The sequence below is a fragment of the Aulonocara stuartgranti genome, assembly GCF_965226115.1.
Source record: "Aulonocara stuartgranti genome assembly, chromosome: 9".
Classification (NCBI taxonomy): Eukaryota; Metazoa; Chordata; class Actinopteri; order Cichliformes; family Cichlidae; genus Aulonocara; species Aulonocara stuartgranti.
Window position 1 is genome coordinate 7,164,573 of NC_138960.1, and position 13,174 is coordinate 7,177,746.

Genomic DNA, 13,174 nt, shown 5'->3' on the forward strand with positions numbered 1-13,174 from the left:
GAGACAGTAGTCGATATATTACATGTTATAGCAAATGTAGTTTTTGGTTTCTTGTGAGCTGAACAGAACATTTGGTGATCTCCTCCACTCTCACTCAGTATTGTAATGAATGTATTTCAATGATTTCTGATGTTGTAAACACAAGGCTATTATCTGATCACCAAAATGGTCAGGATCCCCAATCAAAGCTGCAGGCGCTGTTAACCCAAGCAGTGAGGTGTGATGGCAGCACCCTGCCAATATTTGCATAAGAAAATGAGTATTTGTATGCTGTACAAAGAATTAAGTGTAAGGAAAAGTGAAAAGAAAGAGGAAAAGTCTCAATAAAATAAATACATTTAGATAGGTGGTTTATGGTAAGTGGAGTGATTCTTATATAGTGCTTTTCTACTCTCCCAGAGTACTCAAAGCGCTCTATACAGTGGGGCAAAAAAGTATTTAGTCAGCCACCGATTGTGCAAGTTCCCCCACCTAAAATGATGACAGAGGTCAGTAATTTGCACCAGAGGTACACTTCAACTGTGAGAGACAGAATGTGAAAAAAAAATCCATGAATCCACATGGTAGGATTTGTAAAGAATTTATTCGTAAATCAGGGTGGAAAATAAGTATTTGGTCAATAACAAAAATACAACTCAGTACTTTGTAACATAACCTTTGTTGGCAATAACAGAGGTCAAACGTTTACTATAGGTCTTTACCAGGTTTGCACACACAGTAGCTGGTATTTTGGCCCAGTCCTCCATGCAGATCTTCTCGAGAGCAGTGATGTTTTGGGGCTGTCGCCGAGCAACACGGACTTTCAACTCCCGCCACAGATTTTCTATGGGGTTGAGGTCTGGAGACTGGCTAGGCCACTCCAGGACTTTCAAATGCTTCTTACGGAGCCACTCCTTTGTTGCCCGGGCGGTGTGTTTTGGATCATTGTCATGTTGGAAGACCCAGCCTCGTTTCATCTTCAAAGTTCTCACTGATGGAAGGAGGTTTTGGCTCAAAATCTCACGATACATGGCCCCATTCATTCTGTCCTTAACACGGATCAGTCGTCCTGTCCCCTTGGCAGAAAAACAGCCCCATAGCATGATGTTTCCACCCCCATGCTTCACAGTAGGTATGGTGTTCTTGGGATGCAACTCAGTATTCTTCTTCCTCCAAACACGACGAGTTGAGTTTATACCAAAAAGTTCTACTTTGGTTTCATCTGACCACATGACATTCTCCCAATCCTCTGCTGTATCATCCATGTGTTCTCTGGCAAACTTCAGACGGGCCTGGACATGCACTGGCTTCAGCAGCGGAACACGTCTGGCACTGCGGGATTTGATTCCCTGCCGTTGTAGTGTGTTACTGATGGTGACCTTTGTTACTTTGGTCCCAGCTCTCTGCAGGTCATTCACCAGGTCCCCCCGTGTGGTTCTGGGATCTTTGCTCACCGTTCTCATGATCATTTTGACCCCACGGGATGAGATCTTGCGTGGAGCCCCAGATCGAGGGAGATTATCAGTGGTCTTGTATGTCTTCCATTTTCTGATGATTGCTCCCACAGTTGATTTTCTCACATCAAGCTGCTTGCCTATTGTAGATTCACTCTTCCCAGTCTGGTGCAGGTCTACAATACTTTTCCTGGTGTCCTTCGAAAGCTCTTTGGTCTTGGCCATGGCGGAGTTTGGAGTCTGACTGTTTGAGGCTGTGGACAGGTGTCTTTTATACAGATGATGAGTTCAAACAGGTGCCATTCATACAGGTAACGAGTGGGGGACAGAAAAGCTTCTTACAGAAGACGTTACAGGTCTGTGAGAGCCAGAGATTTTCCTTGTTTGAGGTGACCAAATACTTATTTTCCACCCTAATTTACGAATAAATTCTTTACAAATCCTACCATGTGGATTCATGGAGTTTTTTTTCACATTCTGTCTCTCACAGTTGAAGTGTACCTCTGGTGCAAATTACTGACCTCTGTCATCATTTTAAGTGGGGGAACTTGCACAATCGGTGGCTGACTAAATACTTTTTTGCCCCACTGTACAACATGCCTCATTCACACAAGTGCAAACTAATCTACGTTCACACTCTGATGAACACATTGGAGGGCAACTTGGGGTTAGTATCTTGCCCAAGGATATTTGACATGCAGACTGGGGAAGCCAAGGATCGAACCACCAACCTTCCAATGGGTAGCTGATCTGCTCTACCACCTGAGCCACAGCCACCCATTATGGTTGTAGGGTTTAACTTAACTATTCACTAAACTTGAATGACTTGAATTGCAATGAATAACTGGAAAAACTGGGGTTTTCTAAAACGTTTGACCGGTAGTGTATGTATTAAAAATTCCAATTATGTGTGACCTCATATTCAAGGTCAGAGGTCAAGTTTTCTGAAAATCTCTGTAAATGCAGTAACTCAAAAAGGAAGTCACCAGGATTTAGAAATGTATATGATCTTGTAGCTAGACTAATTTAATTAGGACATTCCCCTAAAGTTTGCTCTGTTGTGTATCTTTCCTGTGGGTAACTGTTGTGGGACTTCCTGAAATATCAGTAAGATGCCACATAGCTTAACCCCGGTAGAAGAATCATAGGGCTATGGCACGGGCACCCAGGATCCCCTCGAACAGTAGAATCTGAGCTAATAGACATCAGACCTGCATGGCTAGATAAGTGGCAAAATGTTTTGATTTGACCTAATTCGAGTGAAGTGGCCCTTTTGCGATGTGCAGAATGGCGCTCTCTGCCTTTAAGTGGCTGCTTTATGTTTGCCTTGCAAGGACTGTCTCATGTGACATGAGCGCAGGTCACTCCAGCTGAGCACGGCAGCGTAAACTGAGTGTGCACTTCATTTAGGCTAGCTGCCAGATTATGTGACATATCCACTTATAAAGCTAATGACGTACTCATAAATCAGCTTTGATTGTGGCTTTGGTAAATCTGGGAAATGACTTGCATTTACTTTTATTGTTCATTTCACAGAGCAGCTTTCTGCTCACTTGGAAAATTGGTTAGCCTACACATTTTTCTTTTAAAGATTTTTTTTTTTTTCGCCGACTCAGAGCCGCGCTCTGGCCTACAGATGACTCAGCATGAGGAACACCCTCTCTGTCTTCCTACATGCACGCACGCACGCACGCACGACCTCCTTTATCACACAACTCACTGTGGGAAATGTCTCACACTTTTAAGGTTCAACGATTAAAAAAAAAAAAAAAGAATTGTGCTACATGATAACATCTCCCACCACCCCCTGCTCCCAGAATATGAGCAAGGGACTGGCATGCAAAGCCCAGCATCCAGCGTGTAAACATGTTTGAGCGCCAACAACTGGAGCATTTAGTTCTAGCCGGCGCGCAGCTAAGCTGTGGTTTCACATGTGGCTAGATGAGGATGGTGGAAGCAGGCAGAGGAAACTTAGATGCTTGTCTAACATTTCCGCTCAATCATAACCAAGATCAGGTTACCATAACGCACAAACACACACACATGCACACACCAGATTTCTGCACTCAGGCATCATTCTGTTTCCAAGCTTTGAAGTAACAGCCTAAGTAGTAGAGTAACAAAGAAGAAGCTGAGAGCATTCCCAAAACTTGTTGACATTTTACACGAGGGATATGATAATACAGCCTAACATTCCGCCCGTCATTCTGCATGGATTAGCTCGCAGGTCGGACTGTGTAGCTGCTAATAATTGTGTTTTTCTGAGCTGAAACTTGCTGGAAGGCTTGGCCTACTTTCTCAGTTATGGTGCGTCTACATTATGGGCCCAATATAGACCCTGCAAAACTGAATTAACATGCAGCTCTTTTCCTAAAAAGATAGAACTCTCCTGTGTGAGTTTTGAAAAGAAAACCTTAAAGTTTCTCATCCCATTTAGCCCACTTTCCCCCCCATTTTTTTTCAGTTCTATCTGAATTCTGTGCAGATGATATGCATTGCATCTGTTAAGTGCTGCCCAAAGAAGTCAAGAGTGGCGGATTGAAGAACAAGGAAAATGCATCTCTAGCCTGAATAATGAATAGGCGACCATATTGTGGATGGGGGGAAAAAAAGGAGGATGTGGTTCAGTAATAGTCTGGTGAGCATTTCTTTCTCGGCTAAATTGTTGGTCTTGCTAGACTCTTGTTTCCAAGAAAAGTTATTGAAAATTACATGTGAAGTCTAATGACCGACTGTTACAGGATTTGTAGGCTGCAGGCAGCTAAGGTATATTATTATATTAGGCTGCCCCTCTGAGTATTAGCATAGTTCCTGGCTGTGTTCCACTTCTAGCAAACCATTTTGGTCAAAAATGCCACCAAGTGTTTTGATGAGAGTAGACTTCAGTACCGACCCTGTACTTACCGGTTACAGAGTGGTACTTTTTAGATTTGTCAGTGTGATGCGTCACAAGTCAAATCAGGTGCTTTATGATAACGAGTTTCAATTACAGCTCTTACAGATCTAGTGAGAAAGTGTATATACCTTTTTCTGCAATACCTCCACACTGGGGTGCCCTTGATCAAAGCCCTTAACCCCAAGCTTAACCTCCAACTGAAAACAGCTCTTAAAAATGTGTAGCAGGATGTTCTCTCTGTTTGTATATAAAGGTTTTAGGAAAAGGAAGCTGCGTTCTGCCACGATCATGAAGTGGTTTAGTGGCCTAGCCCTGCTATGAGTTGGTGCAGTCATGGGGTTTTCTCATCATTCTCTATTTTTGTATTGGAGTTTTTTAAATGTGTATAGCAGGGTATTTTTAAAGGTCTAATTTTGCTGCAATGTTTTGCAAATACTGATGGTTGCTAAAGAAGAACAAGAGTATTTTTGAAGTTTAAAGTTATTTAAAAAAAGTCTCAGTTTCATTAAGTCTTAAGAGGAAATAAATGACATTTAAACTGGTTACTTTGGGCATAAATCCATAAGCATGAATCAAGTAGGTTTCATTTGTTCTGGTTCTTGTTGGCCCCTACAAAAACAAGGCATAGTGCTCCTACTACCCCCCCCAATCCTCCACTCTGTGTGAACCCTGTTCTGTTTTTCTACACATCTCGCAATAAAGCAGGACCCGAGTCATGACACTTAAAATTATCACTAATGTTGTGTAAGAAGCATTCTTTAGGGACTAGCAGGCAGTTTAATCTTACAGTTTAAGAGTTTGAATGCCATACACAGTGCTGATTTTTAACTCTACTAGAGTAGCAGAGCTAACACACTTTGTTGTGTTGTTACCGGTGTTACAGTGTCTTATTTTCCTTGATATAAAATGTGAAATATGTCTGGTCTTCTCTTGTTCCAAATGTTGATATTATGTCGTGTTTTTATGAGAAACAGAGAATATAGGAGTTGTTCTAAAAAAATAAAATGGGGCTACAGATATCAGCTTCTTTAAAATGCTCACCAAGCTGAACGTGAGCATTTTAAAGAAGCCGATAAAGGAAAAGGGGCTAACGCTGGAGTTCATAGTTAGCCACAAGCTAGCAGCCTCGGTATGAGCAAACGATCCGAGCAGTTATGAGGAAACTTGTAGAGGCCAGTTATGTCCTGCTAGTTGGTGAAGTTACTGCAAAATGATGCACGTAACTGACATTTATTTTATGCTGGCCTCTGTAAGTGTTAAAGTGATTCTTTGCTTTCTGCTCCGTAGAGCAGGTTAATTCCCGGTTAAATGTTTTGGCCTATATGAAGAGGGATATATTTATTTATGTCTGCCAGTCTAAGTATCTCAGACATCAGGGAAAATGGAAGTCATTTTGGGCCTACGCGTGTTTATTCTGTTTGAGACGGGCTTGAGAATTTGAAACCCAAACCCACGCCTTGTCGTCCCTCCGAGGCCCCTCCCACTCCGGCGGCGGGCACGGCGCTCGCATGAAAGTTAGAAGAGAGGCGTTCGCTTTCATCCCCTGTCATTTGGCCATTTCCCAGATATACCATCTCACCTTCCCTCCCCTCCGCTCTCCTCTTGCTGCTCATTTCTCTGCCTGCCCTACCCACTGTCTCCTCAGCCTCTCATCTCTCGGCATATCTTTCCTCCAGACACATTTGTGTGTCTCCCTGCCTCCATCCCACAGCTATGATTTAGGCGTCAGGGCTGCTCCCACTCCTTCCCAGCCCTGGATCAAGTTACCCCGCCATTACTCAGACGTTCCCCCTGCGATGGTGCTCCATGTCAGGGGTGTAGCGGAGCCTGCCTGCCTCTCCAGACCTGCAGACTAGCTCAGTTCAACCACAGACGCCCCTGGTCAGTGGAGTCTCTCCAGCTATGGCACAGACTCCCTGGAAAATGATGTGGCGTGGTGGGCAGAGGGGTTAGTGTAGTTTTACTTTGGTTTCTATGTGGGACGCTGTCGTAACTCCAGCACTTGGGCTGCTTTCGCCTGGCCCACAGAGCAAACGGGCTGCATTGGGGATCTTTTGTTGTTGTCGTTACCAGTTCACCCACAAACACTAGACTGTGCAGACTGTGTACCAGCTGTAAGCCACACAACAAGCCCAGCCCTTCCATGCGTCACAAGTCGACGGGTGATTTGTGGGCCTCATCGTTTTATGGTTATGTAATGTCGGTTCCTTTGACGAGTAAAATGTCTTGTTAAAGCCCACACCGCCCTGTGCCCATAAAAGTGACTGATGCAGGCAGTATGAGGGCCTGGCTATCCCGTTAGGTTTGGTCTCCCATCCTAGACAGCGTGTCACGGGGCCTGGATGAGAGCTGTCCAGCTTGTGTAGCCAAAACATGACGCTGCAGAAATTTCACAGGCTTGGCTTTATCACTTGATTGATGCACGCTGAGTAAAACTGCTAAATCCACCGAGGAATTGTGGGATCCTATAGGTCTAATTTATAGCAGTCACTGGGGGAAGGCGTATACCTGTTTCTCTGCCCACGCCCCCTTTCATTGGGTGTAAAGTTTTATAGAGGCTATAGCATCCTACTCCCATTAAGCCTGTTGTGCACTTCAGTGGAGCCATAACTCCCTTTCTGCTATCGCCAAGCTTTTCAGCTCCTCTGTAATTTATTTAACTCTGACATATGGCTGTCCTGCACGAGGCAAGGTAGCATATCACAGCACAGGAAGGCCCGCTCAGGCTAAGCTAATCCTTTCTAATTGAAAGGGAGGCAGCGTTGTGGGCCAGTGGCTTGTACGTCGCTCATCTTTCTGCTTGTTTTACAGTAATGAGACATCTGGGGCCCGAGCGCAGAGCTGTTTGTAGTGGGAGAAGTGGTTCCCGAGCCCGAGGGCCTGCAAGGCTTTCGCAGACAGAACAACAGAGCTGACTGCTTGTTTGCTCCTATCTGTATGTGGGCATTTTTATTTTGCCCTAGCCGCCTTGGCACGGTGTCATCAGCCATGCTAATGTTAGATTTGATTTATTTCTTTGGAAAGAATAATACATTTGGGAAATTTAGGACAAGGATGAGGCTATTTAAGTTAAAGGGAGGACGTTTCATTGCCCTGTCTTCTAATATTAAGTTTGCATTCTCTACATCTCCTGTGTTGGTCTGTAGCCTGTTATTCTGAATATAAAGCTGCCAAGAGGCTGTCACTTAAGGTATAATTTGACTATAGGTTTTTTTTAGCATCAGTGCAAACTGAAGTTCTGTTTTACTTTAAATGTATTTACTTATTATTTATATTGTGTGTTGGCTGTAGTTTGTGTATTGAAGAATAAAATTGGTTTCTGTTAGTTAGATGGTGAAGAGCAGCGGCCTAAAACAAAAACCTTGCAGGCTGGGCACTGTGGGTGTCATAGTGTCACTCAGTCACTTATAGCTCCAGGTTGGCCCTCAGTACAGCCTCCCTGTTTATGAGGCGAGTAAGAGAAACCTTTTTCTTCTTTTCAACCACACTGATGTTCCTCCTGAGCTTATAGTTTAGTTGAAATTGACCAAAGTTTGACATGTTCTTGGTTCTGCAGTTTTGACTGCAACTCAACTGATTTTCTCCATGTAGGCTGAAAGCACTAAGCAGTTTATACCATATGTAAGTATATAGTTTTATTATGATTTTTTCCCCATTGATTTGAGTAGGGTAGTGGATGTTTGTCCATAGGCTACAGCTAGTATAAGAGCAGGCTGATCCTAACAGTCATATAAGAGAACTATATGGGTGCTTTTTCTGTTCGTGTGTAATTTCTTGATCTACCACCAATCTAAGTAAGTGTTTGCATATGGTTTTATTTTTAATTTTCCTTCCATTGTTTGTTGTGAGCTATAACTAGTTCTGTCTAGATGTTTTTAATATTTCCAAAGGAGTCTTGTAACCTTGTAAACTTGAGCTTGTTCCTTCCCTTTTGGTGCATCGATCCTATTCTCTTCACCTCTTAAACATTGTCTTTAGGGAAAGGAAGAACTTTACCACAGTGACTTCATGTCCATCCTATTCTTCTGGATGTGATGTCTCAGGAGCACCAGGAGGAGATGTATTTGTACTTGAGGATGAACTGATGGATGAACTTGGATGAACTTCTCAAGATTTCACTTGGTAATCATAGCACATCTGGTAGTGATCTAACTGGTTAAAATGATAATGTAATGATAACGACATATTGTTTTGCACACATACACTTTCTTTGCGTGTTTTTATTTTTATCATTCTTTTCTCCCAACTCGTCTGTGATCAGTTTCCTGGTGGGCAACCCTCCCTGAATCTGAAAGTTCAGTTGTTCTTCTGTTTTTTAAATCTAACGGCTGGCCTGTCCATGTTGTTGCTGCTGCAGACGGATGTGGTCCCTAACTCCACTGTCATGGACTGCAGCTGGCAGCTGTAGTCGTTGGGCTCTGGAGGTCAGCTGTGGGTTGGAGAGCTACGCTCCTCTGTGCTGAGGCTGCAGAACAGTAACTCCGTGACATCGGAGTTGGAGTTAATTGCAGCTTACTACTGAGACAAGAGGAGAAACTTGTAAACTAATATTTACAAGTTAGATCTACTCAATCTAGCTCAGTGGCAAACACTGTAATGTTTTCTTTGATGCCATAAGGAGGAACAAAGAGGGATCTGTGATCACATTTTCCCATTTGGTTCAATAATGAAATGGCAGCTTGAAGCTGTTGTTCCCATCTCTTAAATTCTTTGAAGTCCCCATAATGAGTCTTAACAGACATGGATTTACACTGCAGCATGACCGGTTGGCAGTCATTCTTGCCTCCCCCCCCCTCCCTCGTTCTACTACCACCTTGTTTATTTGCCCCAAGCTACAAGCAGTCACACTGTCCTTGCATTGCCATTTTCACACAGAAACGGTGACCTGGCAGTGCATTAAGGCAGATCTGCAGCTACACTTCGAATCCTGTTGGACACGCTGAACCCTGTGCGGCTCACCAGAGACCTCTAAATTACTGCTTTTCACAACCAGAAAAGCACCTTGCATGTTTGAGAAGAGCTTTTTTCCCCTTCTATTTTCTTTTTCTTTGTTTGCAGTTATGTTTTTCTGTCTCAGTGGCAACTACACAAACGCACGCACCGAAAACACTTAAATCTGATATCTTTCCTTGTGCAAGATGCTTTTTTCTGTTAAAAGCAGAAGTTGGATCTCTCTCACTTCAGTGTGGAACGCCAGCGTTACTTCACGTTTTATCCTGCTCAGGAAAATATATGCTCACACTCTAAAAGCCATGAGGCTAACCTCGGCACAGATATTTAAGACGCTTAAGGTTAATACTAAACTGCTGTAATCCAGTTTTTGGTTGGATTCAGAGCAGAGATAGCAGCGGTTCAGCATGTACCTGTCAGTACTAAATGATTGCTTATTTCCTGCCAGAGAAGAGTGGAGTTGGGGGGGTTGGGATGGAGTAATAGCAAGCAGCTGCCTCAGCTGGACCTTACCTTTCCTTTTTGTTAGCCTGCTGCTCTCTCAAAGCTAACCTGCATGCCAGAACGCCTACTCCCCCCCCCCCCAAGTTCTGCCCTGGCTGTCCGAGATACTAAGCGCTGTAGGTGGCACATAATCCGGATGCAGCATGACAGGGAACAGGCTTGATCCATCTTGTTGAGTGAGAACTTCTTGTTGGGGTGTTTGGACAAAGCCTTGTCGTTTTGTCCTGAGAGGTTTTTATTTATTTATTTATTTTTTATTCATGCTGCTTTTCTCCGATTAACTAAATGCTCCAACGATCGGCCAAGTTTAAGCAGCCAGCACGAGTGGCCATATTTTATATTTATCACACAGAGAGAGAGGAGCAGTGCAGGGCAGTTGCACCGGCTATCACTCTTTCATTGGAAAACGATAAACATAAATCTGTGGAATGCATCCCTGTGATCTGAGTCCGTGGTGGATCAGGGAATGACGGGGAGTAGCAGAAGGCCCGATCTGCTTCGCCTTCCTCAGGCAGTAGAATTCGAAGGCTCTCTGGCTCTGTGGGGTTTGCTGACATTTTCTTTTTTGGGGAGGGGGCCCTTCAGCAAAGGCAGACAGTGTCACAAGTGCAAGATTGGTGCTTTAAAAAGTCAGTGAGGATGTGAGAGCTTCTTGGAACCCCCCTAAGCAATACAGAGGGACTTTGGGTAGGGCAAGGCTTTTCCCCATGAATCACAGCTAATTAACGAAGTAATTAAGATCGGAATCTCGGCTCACAGAATTGTCTATACGTTCAAATAGGCCATCAAATGGAAAATCCCTTCCATTTGTGAAAGGGCTAATTTAAAGCGTTCAGACCTTTTCCTCTCCATTTTTCCCCGCCGTGTGTCACACAAGGGACATCTGTTGAAAAGAGCAAGGCAATGTTACGGTGAGTTAATGCGCTCTCCACTCCATCAGAAGCGCTGTTCATAATGCATTCGCTATACACATTTCAGCTTGAGTGAATTTATTTCAATAAATAATGTCACTCCAAGGACACGCTTCGATCTTTGCACGGCGGCCACGCTCACCGTAAGCCACGTCGTATTGTTATCTCATTCCTCCTTGTGCCAAATGATAGATTAACAAACAGTTTAGAAACGGGGCACTGAGTATGTCTGCACTTTTATCATCTCCGCACACTGCCAAAATAACCTCCTCCTCTTTATGATGGATGTATTTTCCAGTTTTATTCTGCTCCTACAAGCTGGACTGCTATCTTTAGGTATGGCCATAATGTTAGGGCTTACAGGGAATTTCATATGGTGGGCAAGAAGTGGATACGATTTATGGCTGGGATTATGCCCAGTGTGCTTTTTCTGGTAGGTGCTATTTAGGTGGTGCTAGCATGTACTGTTTAGACTTTTCCCTATGCCTGTCTCTTTCCTGAGTTTCTTCTAGAAGTAGAAAGCTTGTTGGGAATTAAGGGAAGTGTAAAAGAGATTGTGGATTGGTGAGTGGTTGACTGGTTGACCTCTATTGTGAAACTCATTCATGAAAAAAGGGCATTTTGTAGCATTGTTTCCCTGCAGTGTCTCTAAGGATTTTGAACTCTCTGGTTTAGCTGCAGTTAGTTTAGTTTAGTTGGGTTTTTTTGGGTTTTTTTGAGCAAGGGGGGGTTGGAGTGCTGAGTCACCAGCTAACGCAGACCTTCCCAAAGTGTGGGGCCCGCCCCCTAGGGGGGGCGCAGAGCCATTGCAGGGGGGGCGGAATGAAAGGGGGAGAAAAAACAAAACGCTTGGACACTGCTAGCACGGGGCGGCCACAGAAACGCAAAGCAGGAGATGAAGCATCAGTGAATATGTTTCCAAACCAACTTCATTCTAAACCAAAGACTAGAAAATATAGTGAAGCCAATCTTCCCTTTGGTTTCACCTGCACAAGTGCCGAGGTAGGTCTCCCCTGCAGAATTGGTTTTCGCTGGGCTCTTCAAATCACGGACAAACAGTATCCCACATTCTTGATTTTTAGTTCACAAACACTCGTTGTAATGACTAACTACTCCTGACATTTTGGAGATTTTAGCTCTTTATACAGTAAAGTTACAGCGGGATATAAATAACATCAGGCTGATCCTGCCGCGATTTGTTCCCCCCGTCTAAATCACGGACAAACAGGATCCCACAGCTGTTTATGTTTTTAAACCCATTTTGCACAGAGAGGCATGTTTTGAAAAGTGTATTGATAGCAATGTTGAATATTATTACACAGGAAAAAAAACCAACTACATGTAAAATAATCACACCGTGACACCTCTGCCTTTCTAAATAGAAGAACAGTAGCTGCGTGTGTATGTAAGCCTGTAAAAACCGAAGATAGTCAGATTAACAGTATTTTGTCTCTATCTGCCATTCTGCAATTCATCTCATGTAAACAATAACGTGGCGCACAGCGTGACGTGGAAGGCACATACCTTTGACGTTGTGTGACGAACTCTGTATTCCTCGTCCACAGGTAAACACAAAAAAGGAGTTTTAAAAAATCTCAGTTTTCGGTGAGTCGAAACGCCGTTTACGTGTGGACGAAACAGCTGCGTTTTCAAAGATACTCGTGTAGGTGCGGACGTAGTGTAAAAAAGTTAGTAGTTTATTTTCTTACTACCTGTAATTTATTGCAGATTACTTGTATTTGCTTAATTGTTTACTAAATGTTTGAGGTGTGAAATAAACCGAAATATCCGAACATATCTGACAAATGAAATACTAAAATTTCATTCACTAAAACTGAAGCATGAGCTTCTTGGGCAGGCTGTACCGCGCAGCATGCTGTTTTTATTATGAGATTGTTCGATCAAAAGGCTCAAAGGCATCAGCAGCACAGAGTGTGCACAGTTCAAGATGAGACTTAACGGAGGTGAGTCCAGCAGATGGCTACCTTCCTGTACAGTTTTGATGAAAAGGGAAATTGGCTATTGAGACCATAACAAATTTTTGTACCTGACCCTAAACATGCTTATTTTGTCACTGATCTTGGTAATTTTAACATGGCCTGCGTTATACTTCACGTGTCTCTCTAGTCTGCTAGAGTCCGCTTGGGTCCATTTTTGGGTCCAAGTGTTGTTAATTCTGTCATCAGACTGTGTCAACGAGGATTCATGTGGATGTCCACGTCCGTGCCAGTTTGTTTCGAACGCAGACGCTCATCCACAGACACTTTATATTACAATGAACCAACTGCGCATGCACCCCAGGCGGTGGACTTCAAAAAGACCTCAAAGAAGTGGAACAGGAACGACTTTCAGTCCATCGGGCTTCCAACTCCCCAAAACCCATTGATTCACATTTGAAGACACCCTCAAGTGGGTATTTGATTAACTACAGTATTGGCTTTACTTTCCTGTTCTGGAAGTTACTGCTTGGTACACTGCTA

The 13,174-nt window shown here is 43.6% G+C and overlaps 1 protein-coding gene across 3 annotated transcripts in view; it reads left to right on the forward strand.

Moving 5' to 3' along the window:
* znf438 (zinc finger protein 438) overlaps nt 1-13,174 on the forward strand; it is a 56,303-nt gene that overhangs the window by 5,936 nt on the left and 37,193 nt on the right. Inside the window, exon 1 of one of the 3 annotated variants that reach the window (XM_082546669.1) lies at nt 8,378-8,451. The exons of the other annotated variants lie outside the window; for them this stretch is intronic. The gene's annotated coding sequence lies outside the window, so the exon portion shown is untranslated. Of the gene's footprint in view, nt 1-8,377; nt 8,452-13,174 lie in introns of those variants that run through there. 3 annotated transcript variants of the gene reach the window in all.